The sequence below is a fragment of the Echinops telfairi genome, unplaced genomic scaffold, assembly GCF_000313985.2.
Source record: "Echinops telfairi isolate 266 unplaced genomic scaffold, ASM31398v2 ScPeMD7_7463;HRSCAF=8501, whole genome shotgun sequence".
In the NCBI taxonomy this organism is placed as follows: Eukaryota; Metazoa; Chordata; class Mammalia; order Afrosoricida; family Tenrecidae; genus Echinops; species Echinops telfairi.
In genome coordinates this window covers 4,263,133-4,277,817 of record NW_022111363.1, presented here as the reverse complement: position 1 = coordinate 4,277,817, position 14,685 = coordinate 4,263,133, and the positions used below count along the sequence as shown (strand labels likewise).

Below are 14,685 nucleotides of genomic sequence, written 5' to 3'. Positions count from 1 at the left end.
GGGCACTGGTCACAGAAGTGCCCCAGGCCTAAAGCTCCAACCAAACCCTGCCCGGCGTGAGGTCAAAGTGGACACTGGAAGTCTGACTGACCTTGGGAAAGCGACAGGCCCTTTGTGTCTCCACGTGGGGGGACTGTCCTTCCAATTCCTGACCCACCGTTGGCCCTGCTGGGATTGGCCAAAGACTGAAGGGACCCTGACTGGACCCCCGTCACCCTCGCCAAGCCTGGGTATTGCTCAAGGTATTGGGTGAGTAAATTTCCTTCTTACACAGAAGCTCTCTTTTCTGACCTGCCCTCATTTTCAGGGCTAGGCAGTCCTTCCTCAATCTCAGTCATGGATATTTATGGCAAGCCTACCTGCCCCAGGTGTACTAGCCCTTTACTCATTGCTTCCTTATAATCCCTCTGTTGGTAAGAAACATTTAAAATAAGTTAAGAACCTCCTTACACCTTACTTTTGGTCTCACAGCACCTCTGCTCCTTCCCCTTCTGTCACCCAACCTGGAAGAACTGGCCCTACAGACCTCATTGCCTCCCAATGTTAACCCATTATACAACGCCTCCTTTCTAACAACCTCATTACTCCTACCCACTCTCCCTGCAACACTCCAATCTTACCAGTAAGAAACCAAATGGTACTTATTGCTTGGTCCAGGACCTGCACCTCATTAACGAAGCTGTTATCTCCATACACCCGGTAGCTCCCGACCCCTATACTCTTTTGTCTCACATCCTCCCTTCCACTATACCTTTTTCACCACCCCCTTTAGCCCAACTTGTCAACATTCCTTTGCCTTTACCTGCAGCCCCTCCTAAAACCGATCTAAAGCAGACCCGGCCCAACTCCCTTAACTTCTCTCTCCCTCCAAGACACACTTCTCATTCCGCTGCTGTTTAAGCCTGTGCCCCACCCCCATCATTCTGAGTTTAACTCTAAGTCAAAGCTGCCTTTAACAAACTACGACATGCCCTTCTTCACCCCTACCCCTTCATCTACCAAACCCTGCCAAACCTTTTTTACTCTACACAGGCAAAAAAAAACAAGGCACAGCAGTCGGAGTCCTGGCTCAGCCCCTGGGGCCCGCTCTATCCCCTATAGCTTGTCTGTCTAAGCATCTAAATATGACAGTCAGAGGTTGGCAACCCTGCCTCCGGGCCCTGGCGGCAGCCACTGCCCTCACCAAAAGAGCCCTAAAGTTAACCCAGGGAAAGCCTATCCCCACAGGCTGCAGGACCTCCTCTCACACTGAGTCCTGTCTTTGCTGTCTCCAAGCCGCTTGCAGAAAATCTGTCGCATGTTTATTGAACACCCTAACATAACTCTGCGCCAGGCTCCCTCTTTAAACCCAGCAACCCTCTTGCCCCAGCTCCTAGACCCGCTGGAACTTAGTGGTCACTCCTGCCCCCAGGCAGTTGAGGAACTAACACTGCCCTGACTCAGACTCGCTGATCAACCGTATCCTAACCCAGATCTACCTTTGTTGATGGCAGTTCTGTCGTAGATGCCCAGGGGGCAACGGCAGGCTGCGTATGCTGTCCTCTCACTTGACCAAGTCTGGAAAGCTGCACGCCTCCCAATAAAAACTACTTCCAAAAAAACAAAACTTGTTGCTCTCACTTGAGCTCTCCATCTAGCTAAAGGAAAAAACGGCTAATATATATTCTGATTCTAATTATGCGTTCCTTATAGCTCACTGTCATGTCAGCGTCTGGAAGGAGCAGGGATTTTCTGACTACCAAAGGGTCCCCCATAGTAAACAGTAAATTAATAGTTAATCTCTTACGGGCTCCTCAGCTGCCAGCAAAAGCAGCCATCATCCATTGCAAAAAAAACATCAAACTGATAACTCTCTTGTCTCCCTCCAAAGGCAGTTAACATCTTTAGCACAAGTCACCCTACAAAATCACCAAGCTCTCGATTTATTAACAGCAGATAAAAGAGGAACATGCATGTTTCTACATAAAGACTGTTATTATATTAATGAATCGGACATAGTTAAACAAAATGTTAAGGGATTCCGCACCATGGCCAATAAAATCAGGAAACGTCAGTGGAGCACCACCAGCTTCTCATGGTTTCAAAATCCTGCCCTGTCCTGGGTTACGGCCTCTGATAATAATCTGTGTGCTTTTGCTCTTAGCTCTGTGTGTGTTTAGATTCTTGCAGGAATCGATGAAAGATATCTCCAACCTGACCTTCAATCAGCTTCTTCACCCTTACAGTCCGCTGCTGACTGGCCCGCCTCCGAACCTTCCAACTCGTAATGCCCCCCTTCTTCGCCCTATCTCAACAGGAAGTAGTTAAGACAAAAAAACGTCACCGCATTACCAATATTAAGAAGTTTGGAATGTTTGGGCCGGGTCCGAACTAGGCAGCCCCTGTTTGGACTAAACTGAAGCAGTTCTGGGCCCTGCACATGCTTCCCTGCACATCCCAAAAGTCAGCAGTAGCCGGTGCCCGATAAGATAACCGCCAGATAAGATAACCAGTGAAACCAGATGTTCTGGGTTCAAAGAAAGCTGCGAGCAGTCTACAAGCAATTCTTGGAGTTTCCAGACCCCATATGCTGATTGCCATCATTGCCATACATTCCTCACCACCCCTTTAAAAGCCCTCGCCCCCAGCTGCTGAGCATGACTTCCCTGACCTATTGGCCTAGGTCATGGAACCTTGTCCGGGAGCTCCTTACCCCTCCCGCCTAATAAAGTCATTTCTGTTCCTCCTCTCCCTTGTCCTGTCAGTGTGTCCATCTCTCCATCCCTGTTCCTCAGTTCCGCCTCTGTCCATGTGTCGCCATCAACATTTCCAAGACATTTCCTTTCTACTTGAGCCCTTGGTGTCAGCTCCTCTTCCCGCCCCCCTCCCATCCTTATGAATCCTTGATCAATTGTATATTATTGTTGTTATTTCCCCTCTTACACTGTGAGACTATAACTCTTTACAAGAGTAAAAAAGCCCCATCTTTCTCCCTTGGAGAGGCTGGTGGTTTTGAACTGCTGACCTTGTAACCACTATGCCATCAAGGCTCCTCGTCTCCCCAGTGGAAGGTAAGAATTTTATCAGTAAATCACCAGTAATCAGAAGTCATATAAATTACAGATCCCTTGGGAACAATGGTGAGGCTGGCACAGGACCGGGCAGTTTTTGTGCTGTTGGGCTTATGGGTCAGAGCTGACTAGATGGCACCTAACACCAACAACTGGCCCTAATGGAAGGGCAAGCCCAAGGGCAAACTATCAAGGGATAATTTTCAGTCGGTTCATTTCTTGGTCAGAAATGAGCTATTTTTTTTGTGTTAACAAGGACTGGATGGAGAAAACAGACTGTGGCCTGGGAGGGGGAGGAGGAGGGGCTTGTTTGTGGGAAGCGAGAGGCGGCGAGATAGGATCGTGAATGGAGTGCAAGTCACCAGAATTATGTTCACACATGCAGCCCAGGGGAAGGGTGGAAGTTAGAGATAGAAAGGGCATTAGCCATTATCTGGTCCAGCCCCTTTCTCTTAAAGACTAAGAAACAAAGTCCCAGTGGGAAGGAGCGCAGAACTGATTGTGATTACACAACTCATTTTAAAAAGCGATTGAACCATGTAAAAAAAGGGGGGACGTTCTAAAGTTGATTATGGTAATGATTGTACAATTCCTCTTAATATGATTGAGTTATTGAATTGTATGATATGTGGATTATGTGCTAATAAAACTGTAAAAACAGAGAGAGAGAGAAACAAAGGCTTGAAGAAGTGAAATAAACAGTGGCCCTAAAACAAGAAACTAGGGCAAACTAAAGCCTAGCCTTTCCACAAGACAACTTTCCTTTAATATAAAACAAAATAATAAAAAGAATTGTTTAGAATGCCAACACAAATTGAGGAGACAAACTTAAAAAGAATCTCAGAGTTCAGTGACATTGAGATTTTGCTCAAACACACAAAAAATTGTATGGATTGTAAAGGCGTTTAGAAATTTGCTGAGGCTGTTTTCACAGACCTAATAGTGCGTGCCTGGGAGCCCCGGTGCTGGAGTGGTTACACATTGGGCTGCTAATCTCAAAGTCAACAGTTCAAAACTACTAGCTGCTCCTCGGAAGAAAGACGGGGATATCTACTCACATAAAGAGTTACCGGTAGTCTCAGAAACTAAGGGAGGCAGTTCTACCTTGTCCTGTAGGGTCACTATGAGTTCGCATTGGATGGCAGCAAGTTTGGAGTTTTAGTTAAGAGCCTCCTTGAGGAGCTCTGGTAACATAGTGGGTTGTGCATCGGGCTGTGAACTGCAATGGCAGCAGTTCAAATCCACCTGTCACTCCATGGGAGAGAGAAGAGGCTTCTGTTCATGTAAAGATTGACAGCCTCGGAAAGTCACAGCGGGCAGTTCTACCCTCCCCTGGAGGGTCCCAATGTGTGGGACTTGACTCCTGGGCAGTGAGTTCCGTTTTTGGAGCTATGCATCCTGGAGTGGTGCAAATGATAAGACTAGCTCAACTAGTTTTCATTTGTTTTAACTTTTTGTTGTGAAGTGGGTGAAAGAGTACAGAGCAAATTGGTTTTCCATTTCGCAATTCACACACGTCTTTTGTGTCATTAGTCAACACCCCCACAGTGTCACATCTCTCATCCCACTTATACCCTGTCTCATGTCACAGTGCTCAGCTGTTAACTGACACATTGCGGGTTCGATCCACTCAGAGGCTCCTTGGAAGAAAAAAATAGAAATAAAAAGACCGGCCCTTGAAAGCACACGGGGCATTGTTCTACTCTGACACATGCGTGGGACTGCTGTGAGTCAGAACTGACTAAACAGAAAGGATTTCTTGTTTTTAAAAAGGTTTCCTAGAGGCACACCTCCTCCCGGGTTTATGTTTCTTAAAAGGCTGGTAACAAGGAAGCAGAACGAGAGGCCATGTAAGGATTCAACAGTATTTCATTCGAGTCTGCTTTGGATCACACATCATGCCGGGTGTTGGAAATCCACAGGACAAAGTTCCGTGCAGCAGGGAAGAGAGTGTGAGAAACAAGCAATGCATTAAAGTGTGTTGTGTGTTGACACTGGCACGTGCAGCCTCCGATGGGTTTATCTCTGGCAAATAGTCCATGAGGTTTCTCTTCCGCTCTCAGTGTATTTGTTGGCTGCTCCTTATACTATCATTTGAGTCCCCCAGACACTAATTCTTTTCAATAAAACACTACAACAACATTTACTGTGCACCTACTGGTGTGTCACATATTGTGTGAGGATCCGCAAGAGAATTCCAAGGTAAATTAGCAATGTAAAATCGTTTTCTATGATGATGAAATTATTTTGGACTATATACGCCTGAGAGAATTTAGGAACGTTTGATAACAGAGGTGATCTGAAAAGTATTGTTCTGTATCCGAAAACCTTAGGCTTCTAGGATTTTACCGTAATCCTAGTTTTGTGAGCAAAATCAAAATCCCTTGATCCAGTTTTCCAGCTCTGGAAGGTTGTGTGGCTTCCCCTGCTTGGGGGGAAGGCCTCTGATCCTTTCTTAAAGGGCCAGTTCCCGGTCTGGCTCCGCTAAGCCGGTGCACAAGGTAAGCCCGCATTTTTCGCACCCCCTCTTTTGTATGGGGTCGCTAAAGATAGAAATCCACAGCAACGTTTCCCCGCGCTGCTTTGCAGCTCCTGCAGTTATCCATCATTTATTTATATAATCTTTTCCGTATTGACTTCATATGTTAATATCTTTCCTTAAACGGGATGGATCTTTAAGGACAGTCTTTAAGGCGGAGGGGTGTTATCCACCTACGAAGTCCGAGGTGGTGACGACGTTTCCGTGCGTTCACGCACAGAACGGTTCCCCTTCTCGTAATTGCAGGGGCTGTTTTATTAACCTTGGGGGAGTTCTGCCCTCCCTCGTTCGGCGATCAGGGTCATTTCATGGGGTGGGGAAGGAAGCCAGGTTGGCTGGGTGGCAGGGGAATGGCGTCAGAGTGAGGTCCCGAAGGCCATCGCCGCCCAGCAGTGACATTAACGCAGGCTTGAGGGATGCAGCTGCAGGAAAGATGAAGGCCAATCCAAGTCCTGCAGACGACCTGCACAACAGAAGGCAGGATGGAGAACAAAGCGGGGAACCCCGCGGGGCGGGGCCGGACACCTGGGCGTCCGCAGCCGGCTCCCGCAGCGGGTGAGAGCCGAGCGCCAGAGGCCACGCACGGGCCGGGCGGCGTGGGGGCGGGACTTCCGGGGTCCATTTGCCTGAGTGGCAGGGGAACCGGAAGTGGAGGCGCTGCTGCTGGTGCTGGGGCCGGAGGAGGGACGCGTCGGAGCGGGGCCGCCGGGACTGAGCGAGGGAGCGACAGACGCGCCACCCGCCGACGCCGCAGCCGCTTGGGGCCCGCACGGACCCTTTACCTGAGTGAGTGCATCCAGAGTCGCCAGGAGCCGGTGACTTAGAGGTGAGGCTGCGATTTGTTATTGTGAGAAGCCCGCGATCTCCCCTCCCCCACGGCCCGGCGCCCCTCCCCCCCGCGCCACCACTTCCCCGCCGGGCCCTTGGGGGTCTCCCGCGCGCGCCTTCTCCGCGGGCGCGGCGTTGGCTCTCCAGCCGCCCGGGACCTCCCCGGCCGCTCGCCATCCCTGGAGAGCCTTTCACCCGCACCCCGCTCCCAAACCTGTCGGTTTCCCGCTGCCGCCAGCCGGTTGCTCAGCCCCGCCTTTCCCGGTTGAGGATGGTCGCGGCAGGCCGACCCCCTTCGCGTCCACACCCCCTGGAGTAGGCCTCCCCTTGGCCGCTGGTCGCTCCTGCCCGTACCATCTGTAGCAGTTCTCGTCTCGGGCTCAGCTGTTGCCTCCGTCCCTGAGGTTGAACCTCTGACCCATCTCGCTCTTTTCCCGGGGGCCATTACGTGGGCCCTAACCAGTCACTCGGCTCTATTTGAACCAGGCACTTTTTCCTCCCTCTTTCGTGGAAAAATTTCAACTCTTCCGCAACTTCTCCATTTCCTCCTCCAACGTATTCAAAAGACCCCCTAGACTGTCATGACTCAGAAGCGATTATTTCCTAGGGGACCGTCCAGTCTAGCACCCCATTTTAGAGACGGGAGACTCAGAGCGGTGGGTGCTTTACCCCAGGTCATGCAGCTTGTTAACCAGCTAGGAGGGAGGTTTTTTTAAGTGCCTTACTCCCGGTTCACGGGTTTATAGGTTTGATTGATCGCAGGCATGAAGACTTCCTGCTCCTTACATCAGCTTTCCAAAGCAGGACTTCCAGAATTTATGTACAAACAATATTCTTTTTAAAAGAGACAGGGAAGTCCACCTGGACCCACCTGGGGACTCATTTGATCAGCTTTAAATATGAGGAGTTTGGGTGATAGGTAAAGGTGTAGACAAAGGTGAAAGGAAACAGAGGACTAGCTGCCCTGAGACTGGGATGGTGGCCTGGTAGGGTACGCATTGGGCCAGCAGGGTAGGCTGGGAATTTCAAACCCACCAGCAGCTAGCTCTATGGGAGAAAAATGCGTCTGCCCCCATAAAGATGTACCATCCTAGAAACCATCCTGTTGACTCAGCAGGAGACCTAAAGACAACTTTGTATCTTTAAGTTCTTCTCCTGGGTGCATAGAGGCTCCCTCTGTGTAGATTAGCCTAGCCCGGGCAGAGCAAATGATTGTGTGTTAATTTCTTGGCCTGTGCATTGGATGATAAATTATGGATGTGCTGGATTCAGGATGAAGCACCGCCTTCCTTTTCAGATTAACCTTGCCAACTCCCTGTGACAATGAAGTGCAGCCCCCACTCTCCCCCCACCCGGAACTGTATCCTGGTTGAAAAGAAATATCCCTAGGGTTAGGGTTAAAGAAATAGAAAAAACAATTAAAGAAAGAAACATCCCACTCAGTTTGAGAATTTGTAATTCTTTTGTTTAAAAATGGCCTTCTACAATGCTGGAATTCTGGTACTTTACTGTTAAATACTGGTATTATACTGTTATGGTCCAAGTACAGAAGATGGAGACAGTAGGGACACTGGAAATGAAACCTCCAGTGTAGGTTGTTCCAAATGCGCTCGCTGTTGTGTTGCCTGTCGGAAGGGAATGGTTTGCTCCACTGTGCAATGACTATGAATCAGTAAGCTAGATGGAAATCACATCTCTCAGTGGGTTCCTTCTTAAAAAATCACCGATTACTGCTTTCTCCATTCTGAAGATCTCTCTGTTTTAATCTTGCCTTCTACCTGAGGCAGGGCACCCAAAAGTTGCCCAGATTTTTATGGCCTGCCACAGTCTGAGAGGAGCTTTGGTGGTAAAGTGGGTTACTCCTTGAGCTGCTAACCGGAAGGAGGCTTGGCAGTTCGAAACTACCAGCCGCCCCATGGGAAAGATGACATTTTCCACTCTAAAGAGTTCAGTCTTGGAAATCAGCAGGAGCAGTTCTCCCTGTCCTGTAAGGTTGCTCTGAGTTAGAATCAACTCAGTGGAGTATGTGAGTGAGCACAGTCTGAGAATCCCTGGTGGCGTATTAGGTTATACCTTGGGCTGCTAACTACAAGGTCCGCAGTTCAAGACCACCAGCCACTCTGCAGGAGATAGAAGACTGACAAGCTCAGAAACCCACAGGGGCAGTTCTACCCTTTCTTTTAAGGTTGCTCTGATTTCGGAAGTGGCTTGATGGCCGTGAGTTTGAACACAGCCTGCTATCTAGGTAGCAGTTCCTGACTCAGTCTTTTTTTATTTTTTTGCTCCCTGACTCATTCTTCATTTTTACTTTAAAGAATATGTTGTCTCCAGGTGGCATAGTGGATACAGTTTGGGCTGCTAAGGGATAGGTTAGCAATTCAAAACCACCACCTGCCCTGTGGAGAAAATGAGGCTTTCTACTCCTGTAGCTACAGTCTCAGACGCTCACATGGGCGGTTCTGCCCTGTCCTGTAGCTGTGCTGTGAGTTGAAACTGACTGGGCAGCTGTAGAGTTTTGAGGAATTGTACATTTCCTCCTGGTTCTCAGGGCTAGCATGTGTTTGTGGCTCCGTTTTCCTTTCCCTTCTATTTGAAAATGTTACCAACGCACAGGCATCAGTAAAACTAGGAAAGCTACTTTGTATTGTAAGATTTTTCATTTGGCAAAATCAGACAAAACTCAAGTGTCTGAGGCACAAAGAAACAAGCTTTCCCTCAGATTCTTTGCTCTTCTGGAGGAAAAAGAAAGTATTCATGGCGAACCCACCACCCACTGCTGTGGAGTCCATTTGGACTCCGAGCAGCCCTGGAGAGGATTTCCAAGGTGGTACATCTTTCCAGGAGCAGAGAGCTGCATCTTTGTCCCACACACGGAATGGCTGGTTGTGGGGGGAGAGGGGGGGTTTGACTGAGCAGCCCATTGCTTATCTTACAGCACCACCAGGGTTCATAGTTAAGGGGGCAGGGAGACCAGATAATTGGGAATATTTTTACATCTCCCAATCATACCTGCTCTGTAACCTGAAATACATGATATTTTGTTCCCCAGTTTCTGTGCCCAAGTAATTTTTGTTATTTTTCCTGTGAAGAGATTTAGGACCAAGGTTGAAGTGTTCTGCTCAGAAAGTAGGTTTTCATAGAAAATAGCAAATCAACTTGCTAAGTTCAGATGTATCGCTTTCACAAACCCAAAGCCAAACTCACTGCCATTAATTTGAGCCGGAGTCACAGACTTTATTTAGGTTTTCCCAGGCTACCGAGCTATAGAGGAGCAGTGACGCCAGGAAGCAGCTGGAGGGTTTGAACTGCTGGCCTTGAAATTGACAGCCCAATGCTTTTCCATAGGGCTCCTTATGGTCCCATACAAGCTTTTCTATATAAAAGCCTAATGCCCTCTGCATTGAATATTCAGTGGAACATGTGGGGAGAAGTAAATCGGGTCTAGAAGTGAGTTTAGCCTGAGTTCACATCCCAGCTCTCCTACTCATGAAGCGCATCTCTTTAATCTCTTTGAACTTCAGTTGTCTTTAATAACAAAAAAACTAAAACAATGTCTTGTAAGCAGTAAGTTCTTAGCAAATGTGTATTGCAGTGATTATTTTAGATCAGTTTACTTGTTGGTTGAGTTCTGAAAATCTGTGTCTGTAAATTGATCATAGATCTAAGAAAACTCCACTACTGTCAAGTAGATTGGGACTTAAATGGCCCTAAAGGGAAGAATAGGCTTTCTGAAGCTGTAAATCTACAGAAGCCGACTGCCTGATCTTTCTTTTGGGGAGCCACTGGTAGGTTTGTACTGCCAGCCTTTCAGTTAGTAGCTGGGTGCTAAACCCACTGCACCAGCAGGGCTCCTGAAGATCTGAAGAGATCCTAAAAGAACATTAATCTTGACAGTGGAGTATATGCACCAGGGAATGTAAAAGACAATCTTGGAACACCAGAGTGAGTCAAAAAGTATTGCTATCTGGTTTCAGTTCTTATGTGCCGTGGTTTGCAAAAATGATTTAACCACGTCTCTGTGATCAATGGGTGCCTGCAGGCAAATTCTTGCAGTAATTCACTTATCTCATTATGGGAGTAGACAGTCTCACTCCCTCAGAGCAGCTGATGAGTTTGAACCACTGAGCTTGTGGTTAGCAATTCAGTGTCTAACCCACAGTGCCACCAAGGTTCCTTTTCCAACAGACAAGAGTACACAATAAGGAAGCTTGTTTCAGGAGATAGTTTCTCAGTAGAGATTCAAGAAGAGGCCAAGTGATTGAAGAACAGGACAGCATAAGAGGGTGAGTCAAGAAGGATCGCTATTGACCCATAGAAAACTCTATGAAACAGATATTAAAGTGTGATGCTGTTGTTTCTCAGTCTGTCTTCTCTCAAGATCTGTCACTTCTGATGGCAGTGTTTTCATCTCTAACCCTCTCCCCCAAAGAATTCTACACTCTTCAATTTATACCACGTCCAAAGGGCAGTCTTGGCTCCTTAAGGCACTCAAGTTGTGCTCCTTTGAAATGTTCTTTGCGTTTGGGGAGTAAAAAGCAGCCTGAAGGGGCAAGGTTGGGGCTGGAGGGTGGTGGGGTAGGGTAAGGTTTCCCAGTGAAATGCTCACAGGACAGTGGTTGCTACTCTGGAAGAATGAATAGGTGCGTGGTCATGATGGGGGCGGGTTTCCTTGGCACAATAATCTTAGGCTCTTTCTCACCAATGTAGTTTTCAAATATCTTTAAGTTTTAAACTACTTCTGTGACCTTGACCCAATCTACCAAGATTATCCTTTTAGAGCCCTCTTAAAATAGTCTCCCCAGCTTTCTGAGTTGTTCTTTGCTGTTGAATTTGACTGGCCCAGTAGATTCCTCTCAGAAACCACTGTTTGGATTGGATCGCTCTGTTTTGTTTTTAGAAGGCACCCTAAGGAAACTAAGAAGTGTATTACTGAGAGTACTTGTCTGCAGATACCCACTGATCACTGAGACAGGTTTACTTGCTTTTTGTCTAGTATAAATCCATGCGTGTGTGAACTTGAACCCTAGTGGTAATATGTTTTGTGTATACCGTAGTGTACACACACACGTACTCTGTACTAGATAGATTTTGAAATGTCCTTTTTGACCATGCATGCAACGCCATTCATCTTTATTGTGTCATTCCCAACATAGTAAACCATGCTATCTTCTAATTAAAAATCACCAATACCAGCCCATTTCAGCTCACTAACAACTAGAGTGTTGATCTTTATGTGTCCTGTTTCATTTTTAACTTCCACTTTTCTTAGATTCATACTTCATACATCCCATGATCCGATTATTGATGGATGTACGAAATGAGATCTTCTCCTCGTTTGAAGGTCCTGAAGGCTATACTCCCCCAGGCTTTACTCCTTCCCACTCATTATGGTCGACTCTACTTTGAGAAGGCAGCTCTTAATCATATTTTGAGTCCCTTCCTTCCTGAGGAGCTTAGTGGCATACTGGTGATGTGTTGGGCTACTGATCACAAGGTCAGCAGTTCCAAACCAGCAGCCACTCCTTAGGAGGAGGGTGGGGCTTTCTACTTCTGTAAAGAGTTACAGTCATGGAAACTTGGGCAGTTCTACCCTGACCTATAGGGTTGCTATGAGTTGGCATCGACTCAGTGGCAGAGTTTGGTTTTTATGGTTTCAGCCTAAGGGACCGTCCTTCTGCCATTCTCTGTGGCAATGCTCTGCTTCTGTTCATTAGGTTTTCAGTAACTGAGAGTGTTTCAGCCCTACCCATAGGGTTTTCAGTGGCTTATTCCTGTGAAGTAGACAGCCTTCATTCAGTGTCTGTTTTCAGTCTGGAAGCTCTGCTGAAACCTGTTCCCTTTGGGTGACCCTGCTGGTACTTGCAATACCATACATGGTGGAGAGCCCCCATCGATACCAAAATTCACAAGTACCCAAGTCCCTTATATGAAATGTCATGGTGTTTGCATCTAACCGACACAATCCTTCTGTATACTTTAAATCACCTTGAGATTACCTTTCATACCTAATGCAATGTAATGCTATGTGAATTACACTTTACAGATCCATCTTAGGCTTTGAGGGATTACTTTGACCACTTACATGTCCCCTCCCACCAATATTTGCTCTCCGCAGAGAGAGAGAGAGAGAACCAGCCCTGGTGATTCAGTGGTTCAGTGCTTGACTATTAATCGAAATACTAGCGACCTGGACTCACCAGCTGCTTGGTGGGGAGAAAGATGGGGCAATCTGCTTCTGTCAGGATTCTACCCTAAGACCCTCCGGAGCAGTCCTCCTCTTCTATGGAATTGTATGACCTGCAACCTATGAGTCAGCATTGCCTTGTGGTAATGAGTTGGGTTTGGGTGGCGCTTGGTTAAGCATTCTGTCACCAGCCAAAAGGCTGGTGGTCAGGATTTAGCATGCTGTGCCTGTGCAGACAAGCGTGGCGATCTGCTTCCGAAAACCCCCAGTCTTGAAAACCCTCTGGAGCGGATCTGCTCTGTGCACACGATCTCACCACGAGTTGCTGTCAACTCCACAGCAGCTAAGGGCAACAGCAGGATTTTATTTCAGACCTAGTGTTATTTAGGATTGGGCTTACCGGTGTGGGCAATCCGTGTTGCTAGTCTTTGCTTCAATAATTTTTCATGAGTGAAGACATGCTTCCATGTCTAGGGCTGGCTGTTTCCGGATTCTGAAAAACGACCACCTCGACAGCCCCTGTGCTTTGCATACCTAGTAAATACGTACTGAGTATGTGGCACCCAGTCCCTTTCCTGAGGAAGCTTAGCTGTGTTTGACATTGGCTCGGGAATGAAAAATCGATTGCCCACAAAGAGTATGTCTTCCTTTTTTCTATAAGTGACTATGAGGATACTAACAGATGGGCATAAATACAAGTCTTTCCTTTTTCGTTTCTCTCCTAACCACACTATTGCTTCCATGGGAGGAAAAGGAAACTCTCTGCTCCTATAAGAATCCACAGCCCAAGAAACCCTATTTAGGGCCACTATGAGTTGGAATTGAATTGACCCAGTAGCTGTGGGTTTGGTGTTTTGGTTTTAATATCAGCTGCAAAGGCAGCATCTCTCTCTCTGACCCTAACCACCTGAAGCTAGAACTCACAAGTTAAAAGTATATCCTTCCATTTGTCACTCAGGAGGCTTCCAAGAACACCTCTCAATTATGATCAGCTCTAGGTTTAGGTTTAGGAGTATCTTCACCCTCAGAGCCAGTCACAAGTTCAGGGGTCACGGGCCACTTAACTGCAGCCCTGTGGGCACTTAGTACTTTCTTGAGCCCAACTCCCTGCTATCGAGTGAATTCTCATCTTGGGAGATCAAGTAGGGTCGAATAGAACTGCTCCCTGGGGTTTTGAAGATGGAAATCCTTTGGGAACAGATAGCCTCCTCTTTCTCCCTTGGAGCAGCTCAGAGCAAACTCATTGCCAGACTCCATTTTGTCATCGTGTCCAATAGTGACACGATTGGAACAACCCACAGACAGCTCTAGACATACAATGACAGCTGTATTTTAAAGGAGGTGCGTAGGGTGAGGTCTGGGAAGGTTCCCAAAGTGAAGACTGGCCCAAAGGAATCTCAGCATCCTCCGGAGAACAGGTGTGTCCAGAGCTTTGGGGGTCTCGGTGTGTAATGCAAACTCCAGCTCCTCTTCCTTGTTCCTGGCTCTTAGGAGGTGATCATGAGTAGGTCTTAAAAACTGAGGGTTTGTTGTTGTCAGGTGCTGATGGTCCCTTTGTACAACAGAACAAACAATGCCAGCCTGGTCCGGTGCCACCCTCACAATTGTTCTTATCTTTGAGCCCATTGCTGCCGCCATTGTGCCTGTCAGTCCATCTCATCAAGGACCTTCCTCGTTTTCAGTGCCCCCTCTCCAGGGACTGCTCTCTCCTGACAGCATGTCCAAAGAACATGAGACACAGTCTCACCATCCTCGCCCCTAAGGAGCATTCTGGCTGTACTTCTTCCCAGACAGATTTGTTCTTTTGGCAGTCCACAGTACTTTCAGTAGTCTTCTCCAGCACCGTCACTCAAATGCACCACACCTTCAGTCTTCCTTGTTCAGTGTCCAGCTTTCACATGCACAGGAAGTGCTTGAAAACACCATGGCTTGTGGAAAGACCAAATTTGGGAGGTAAAATTAACATAAGCCCCACCTTTCCCCCAACACCAGAATTTTTTCTTTCCATGTCTTTTGCATATGTGAAATGTCTTCTCATGTCTGTGGTGTATACTCTCCAGAATTGCTCAGAAGTAGTCTCGATA

The 14,685-nt window shown here is 47.4% G+C and overlaps 1 protein-coding gene across 1 annotated transcript in view; it reads left to right on the top strand.

The window, feature by feature from the left end:
• Positions 1-6,281: 6,281 nt before the first annotated feature.
• The window catches only part of PAFAH1B2 (platelet activating factor acetylhydrolase 1b catalytic subunit 2), a 27,971-nt gene continuing 19,567 nt past the window's right edge, over positions 6,282-14,685 (top strand). The window contains exon 1 of the mRNA XM_045283607.1: positions 6,282-6,415. The gene's annotated coding sequence lies outside the window, so the exon portion shown is untranslated. The remainder of the gene's footprint in view (positions 6,416-14,685) is intronic.